The sequence below is a fragment of the Colobus angolensis genome, unplaced genomic scaffold (genome assembly GCF_000951035.1).
Source record: "Colobus angolensis palliatus isolate OR3802 unplaced genomic scaffold, Cang.pa_1.0 Scaffold79, whole genome shotgun sequence".
NCBI lineage: Eukaryota > Metazoa > Chordata > Mammalia > Primates > Cercopithecidae > Colobus > Colobus angolensis.
The window spans coordinates 6,566,090-6,572,899 of NW_012121709.1; the positions used below are offsets into that span (position 1 = coordinate 6,566,090).

Sequence of the window (6,810 nt, forward strand, 5' to 3'; positions counted from 1 at the left end):
GCTCTGTTGCCCAGGCTGGAGTGCAGTGGCCAGATCTCAGCTCACTGCAAGCTCCGCCTCCCGGGTTTACGCCATTCTCCTGCCTCAGCCTCCCGAGTAGTTGGGACTACAGGTGCCCGCCACCACACCCGGCTAGTTTTTTTATTTTTTTAGTAGAGACAGGGTTTCACCATGTTAGCCAGGATGGTCTTGATCTCCTGACCTCATGATCCACCCATCTTGGCCTCCCAAAGTGCTGCGATTACAGGCGTACACGGCCTAATTTTTGTAATTTTAGTAGAGACAGCGTTTCACCATATTGGCCAGGCTGGTCTCGAATTTCTGACGTCGTGATTCACCTGCCTTGGCCCCCCAAAGTGCTGGGATTACAAGCATAAGCCACTGTGCCCATCCCCAAAATGAAACATCTTAAACATCAGTAACAGAGTGGCTGGGCGCGGTGGCTCACGCTTGTAATCCCAGCACTTTGGGAGGCCGAGGCAGGCAGATCACGAGGTCAGGAGATTGAGACCATCCTGGCTAACACAGTGAAACTCCATCTCTACAAAAAATAAATAAATAAAAATAAAAAAAAATTAGCTGGGCATGGTGGCAGGTGCCTGTAGTCCCAGCTACTTGGGAGGCTGAGGCAGGAGAATGAAGTGAACCGGGAGGTGGAGCTTGCAGTGAGCCAAGATCACACCACTGCGTTCCAGCCTGGGGGACAGAGCGAGACTCCGTCTCAAAATAAATAAATAAATAAATAAATAAATAAATAAAATTACTAACAGAGCAGGGGAGATAAGTCAATTCTATTCAGTAAATACTGTTTGACTTCTCATTCAGGCCAAATAATTGCTAAGAGTGATGGTAGAGAGAGAAATGGAAAGGAGGAAGAAGAGTATAAATTATAAATAAAGTCTCTGGTCCATCCCACTCTAAAGAGAAACTCAGTGAGTCAGGCATTTATTTTTTAATTATTTACTTTTTGAGATGAGGACTTGCTGTTGCTCAGGCTGGAGTGCAGTGGCACAATCATGGCTCACTATAGGATTGACCTTCCAGGCTCATGAGATCCTCAACCTCTTGAGTGGCTGAGACTACAGGTGTGTGCCACCATGCTGGGCTACTTTAAACAAATTTTTTTTTTTTTTTTTTTTTTGGTATAGCAGTTGGGCGCATTGAATCACACCTGTAATCCCAATACTTTGGGAGGCCGAGGCGGGCGGATGACCTGAGGCCAGGAGTTCGAGGCCAGCCTGGGCAATATAGTGAAACTTGTCTCTCCTAAAAATACAAAATTAACCAGGCATGTTGGCACAAGCCCGTAATCCCAGCTACTTGGGAGACTGATGCAGAAGAATTGCTTAAACCCAGGAGGTGGAGGTTGCAGTGGGCTGAGATCGTACCCCTGCACTCCAGCCTGGGCAACAGAGTGAGACCCCGTCTTAAACCAGACTGGTATTGAACTCCTGGGCTCAAGCTATCCTCCTGCCTCAGCCTTCCACAGTGCTGGGATTACAGGCATGATGCACTGCATCTGGCCAGGTATTTCTTGGTAGAGGACTTACTCCTCCCCAGCCCACCATGATCTCTTTACTGGAACTCCTCCAACTCTCCCTTGGCATACTGGTCATTTGGCATGTGTTCACCTATTACATCTACATCATCATACAAATCTTTTCTCTCAAAAGAAATCATATGCTCTAAGAGCACAAGATCTTATAACCTGAATATTCTTTTTCTTTTACTTATTCCCCCAGAATTTGTAATAAAATGCGATTCACACATTAGGGGTTCCATTTGTGGATCAAAGGAAAGAAACAAGTTTCTAGTTCTGAGTACAGTTAATTTTATGCTATTTATTAGTTGTTATGGAATAGAAGATAAATCACTACCAGGCCGGGCGTGGAGGCTCACACCTGTAATCTCAGCACTTTGGGAGGCCGAGGCAGGTGGATCACGAGGTCAGGAGATTGAGACCATCCTGGCTAACATAGTGAAACCCTGTCTCTACTAAAAATACAAAAAAAAAAAAAAAAAAAATTAGCTGGGCATGGTGGCGGGCCCCTGTAGTCCCAGCTACTTGGGAGGCTGAGGCAAGAGAATGGCATGAACCCAGGAGGCAGAACTTGCAGCAAGCCGAGATCGTGCCACTGTACTCTAGTCTGGGCAGCAGAGCGAGACTCCATCTCAAGAAACAGAAGAAGAAACAGAAGAAGAAAGAAGAAGAAGAAGAAGAAGAAGGAGAAGAAGAAGGAAGAGGAGGAAGAGGAGGAGGAGGAGGAGGAAGAAAGAAGAAAGAAGAATCACTATCTCTTACTACTGTGCTTACCCTAATGGATTTTTTATATAGTCCCACTTTCTAATTCATAATGTGATCTCTAGTTTTATCAGAGCACCTTAGTTTTTAGGTAAAGGCTCTTCTATTAACCACTTCTAAAATGACAAATTGGACTTATTCTATGCAGTTCAAAAAACAGAACAAGGCTAAGAAGTGAAGTTACAGAAAAGACATTTTCACTCACAGAAGGAAAAATCTGTGCATAGCCATAGTACTTAAAAAACAAAACAAGAAACCAGAATGGACAAGGTTGAAATGTAGTAAACTTTGAGTCATTTGTAGCACTTAAGCAGATGACAACTATACCTATTCATTTGTTATATTCTGGAGGGGCATCTTACAGTCTTGACTAAGTGATTTCTGCACCTCTGAAATATAGTAGTCTAGGCCGGTGAAGGTGGTTTATGCCTATAATCCCAGAACTTTGGGAGATCAAGCGGGCGGATCACCTGAGGTCAGGAGTTCGAGACCAGCCTGGCCCACAGGGTGAAACCTTGTCTCTACTAAAAATACAAAAGCCAGGAGTGGTGGCGTGCGCCTGTAATCCCAGCTACTTGGGAGGCTGAGGCAGGAGAATTGCTTGAACCTGGAAAGCGGAGGTTGCAGTGAGCTGAGATCACGCCACTGCACTCTAGCCTGGGTGATGGAGTGAGGCTCTGTTTCAAAAATAAATTTAAAAAATTGAAATATAGTAGTCTATATATATATCTAGACAGTTAATTTAATGTGTATATATATTTTATGTGTATATATATTATGTGTGTGTGTATATATGTGTGTGTGTGTGTGTGTGTGTGTGTGTGTGTGTATATTTGAGACGGAGTCTCACTCTGTCACCAGCCTGGAGTGCAGCCTGCCTCAGCCTCCCAAACTGCTGGGACTACAGGCGCATGCCACCATGCCTGGCTAATTTTTTGTATTTTTAGTAGAGATGGGGTTTCACCATATTAGCCAGGATGGTCTCGATCTCCTGACCTCGTGATCTGCCCGCCTCAGCCTCCCAAGTATTTTTTATTGACCTCTCAATAGGACACTTTATACTTATCAAACAGATACTGGTAGTACAGTGATATGAACTGTTAACAAGTGGAAATTTGGAAGTTGCTGTGTGGACAAATGGATTTCTATCTGTTTCAAATGCAAAAGATAAAAAAAGAATCTGGTTTGGGTTTGTTTTTCAGGGGGCGGATTTTAGAAAGTTTGTAGAGCTTGCATTTCCGGCAACTTCAAGTACAGTCATCCCTAGGTATCTGTGGGGGACTGGTTCCCATTCTCCCCTGCATATACCAAAATCCATGGATCTCAACTTTCTTATATAAAATGGCATAGTATTTGCATGTAACCTGCACACATACATCTGTCTGTATACTTTAAATCATCTCTAGATTACTTATGATATCTAGTATAACATAAATTCTAGGTAAATAGTTGTTATATACCACATTGTTTAGAAAATAATGAGAAGAAAAAAAGTCTATGCATGTTCAGACTTGTATAGACGTTTTCTTGTCATTCTTTCCTAAACAACTTCCTATATAGACTCAACCCTCTTTTTTTTTTCCCTGTATATTTCTGATCTGTGGCTGATTGATGGATGTGGAACCCACAGATTGGGAGGACCAACCATATTTAAAACCATGTGGCAGCCTGGCCAACATGGTGAAACCCCGTCTCTACTAAAAATATAAAATTAGCCAGACATAGTGGCTTGTGCCTGTAGTCCCAGATACTAGGGAGGCTGAGGCAGGAGAATCACTTGAATCTGGGAGGTGAAGGTTGCAGTGAGCCAAGATCACGCCACTGCACTCCAGCCTGTGTGACAGAGTGAGACCTTGTCTCATAAATAAATAAAACCATGTGGAACTAGGAACTCATCATGTAACCATTAATGGCTTCCCATCATTCTTAGGACAAAGTGCGAATCCTTAAACATTTGTGACAAGAAAATGTTCAGTCTCTTGGACTTCATTATCATGGGTCTGGCTACCTCCAGAGCCCGATTCTGAGAAGTACCCAATTTTTCCCTCTCTCATGCTTTACATGTGCTTCACTCAAAGAACCAAGCGTGGTGTTTTTCACAAACGCTGTTTTCTTGATCTGGACACCCGTTTCCCTTTTTCTCCCTAAACTTTATCTGGGTAAATCTTTTTGTGTATGTGTGTATGCGTCAGGGTCTTGCTCTGTTGCCCAGGCTGGAGTGCAGTGGCGCGATCAGCTCACTAACCTCAAACTCCTGGGATCAAGAGATTCTCCTCCCTCAGCCTCCCAAAGTGCTGGTATTACAGGCTAATCCTCGACAATCCTTTCAGGTTTCATCTCGAATATAATTTCATTTCTACATGAATTTAATAAGTATGTATTCAAGATTTATTTTATGTTTATAATCACTTCCTCAGGGAAGCCTTCCCTGACCTCTCAGACTAGGTCTCCTATTAGATTTTGTCATTGCAAATTATATTTTTTCCTTTCTTCCACATATCACAGCCCTAATTATTTGTGTAATTTTTTTGAGACAGACTCTTACTCTGTCACCCAGGCTGGAGGGAGTGCATCTGGGCTTACTGCAGCCTTGACCTCCTGGGCTCACGTGATGCTCCCACTTCTGCCTCCTCAGTAGCTGGGATTACAGGCATGTGCCATCAAGTCCAGCTAATTTTTTTGCTTTTTTTTTTTTTTTTTTGTAGAGATGGGGTTTTGCCATGTTGCCCAGGCTGGTCTCAAACTCCTGGGCTGAAGCGATCTGCCCACCCCAACCTCCCAAAGTGCTGGGATTATAGGCGTGAGCCACCATGCCTGGCCTATTTGCAAAATTATTTTCTTCCTTCCTTTCTTTCTTCCTACCTCCATCCCTCCCTCCTTCCTTCCTTCCTTTCCTCCTTCTATCTCTCTCATTCAAGCCATCCTTCTATCTCACCCTCCCTAGTAGCTGAGATTACAGGCACACGTCACCAAGCTTGGTTAATTTTTTTAAGGTTTTTGTAGAGATGAGGTCTCATTATACTGCCCAAGCTTGTCTCAAACTCCCGGGCTCAGGCAATCCTCCCACCTCCTAAAGTGCTGGGATCAGAGGCATGAGCCATTGTGCTTAGCCTAATTCTTTATTTAATGTGTGTCTTCTTTGCTAAACTTCATGAGGGCAGGAGCAACGTCTATTATGTTCATCTCTGCATTCTCAGTGCTGAGAACAGTATCTGGTACACAGCAGGTGGCCCCAAATACTTTTAAATAAATAAATGAAGGTGAGGCAAATTAAAGCACATAATAAACTCTGTCAACAAAGAATCTTTGTTCAGCAAGTAATTACAAAAATGACTGAGAAGACACTGCGTCTCGGGGCTCATGAAAGATACTATGTGATGGCTTCATTCACTATTAGAAGGACTGGAACCCTCCCACTTACTGGCAAAAGGTTAAAAAAAAAAAATCCCAGCTTCTCAGAACATTGAGTTGCATAGGAGAAACAGTGAAACAGCAGGGAAAGGAGACTGAAGCAAGAGAAAACCAAATTTGAAAAGAAAAGGATGAAAGAACAAAAACAAAAACAAAAAAACAACTCAGTTCAATAAAAGGCAGTAGCTTGGATTTGAAGCAGGAATGAGAAGGCCTATAAGTAGCAAGCATTCTGCCCAGGAACAAGCAGAAAAGATGGCTGACCACGTGATGGTAGAAGAAATAATTCTAATAGAGAAGCGCATGACTAAAGGTACTCTAACCACAGAACAGCTCCATAGTCTGGGGAGCATTCTCTGAGTATTAGCTTCAAGTGATCTCATCTATGTTCAAGTCTTTGCTAGATGTAACAAATAAATCCTCTGAGCAGTGGTGACAAGGCTCACTGCTGAGCCAGAATACTACAGAGTAAGGGCTGGCAAACTATGGCCCATGGGCCAAATTCAGCTATCAGCCTGCTTTTGTAAGTTTATTGGAACACAGCCATGCCTGTTCATTAATGTTTGTCTATGACTGCTTTCATACTGCAACGGCAAAGTTGAGTAGTTATGATAGACATTGAATATTCTCCAAAGCCTAAAATGCTTATTATATGTTCCCTCACAGAAAGTTTTTCAATACTTATTGTAGAATATAGTTTTCTTCTTCTTTTTTTTCTTTTGAGACAGAGTCTCACTCTGTCGCCAAGACTAGAGTGAAGAGGCATGATCTGGGCTCACTGCAACCTCTGACTCCCAGGTTCAAGAGATTCTCCTGCCTCAGCCTCCTGAGTAGCAGGGATTACAGGTACATGCCACCATGCCTGACTAATTTTTGCATTTTTTAGTAGAGAAGGGGTTTCTCCATGTTGGCCAGGCGGCTGGTCTCAAACTCCTCACCTCAGGTGAACTGCCTGTCTCGGCCTCCCAAAGTGCTGGCATTACAGGTGTGAGCCACTGTGCCTGGCCAAATACAGTAGTTTGAATAGAGCTTCTTCTACATACACAGCAGAATAGGTATTGGGAGTGCTTCTGAAGTCACCTTGTGATATGAAATAC

General features: G+C 43.2%; 1 protein-coding gene across 3 annotated transcripts in view; it reads right to left on the reverse strand.

The window, feature by feature from the left end:
* TAOK3 (TAO kinase 3) overlaps positions 1-6,810 on the reverse strand; it is a 248,328-nt gene that overhangs the window by 80,231 nt on the left and 161,287 nt on the right. The gene's annotated exons all lie outside the window — the stretch shown is intronic.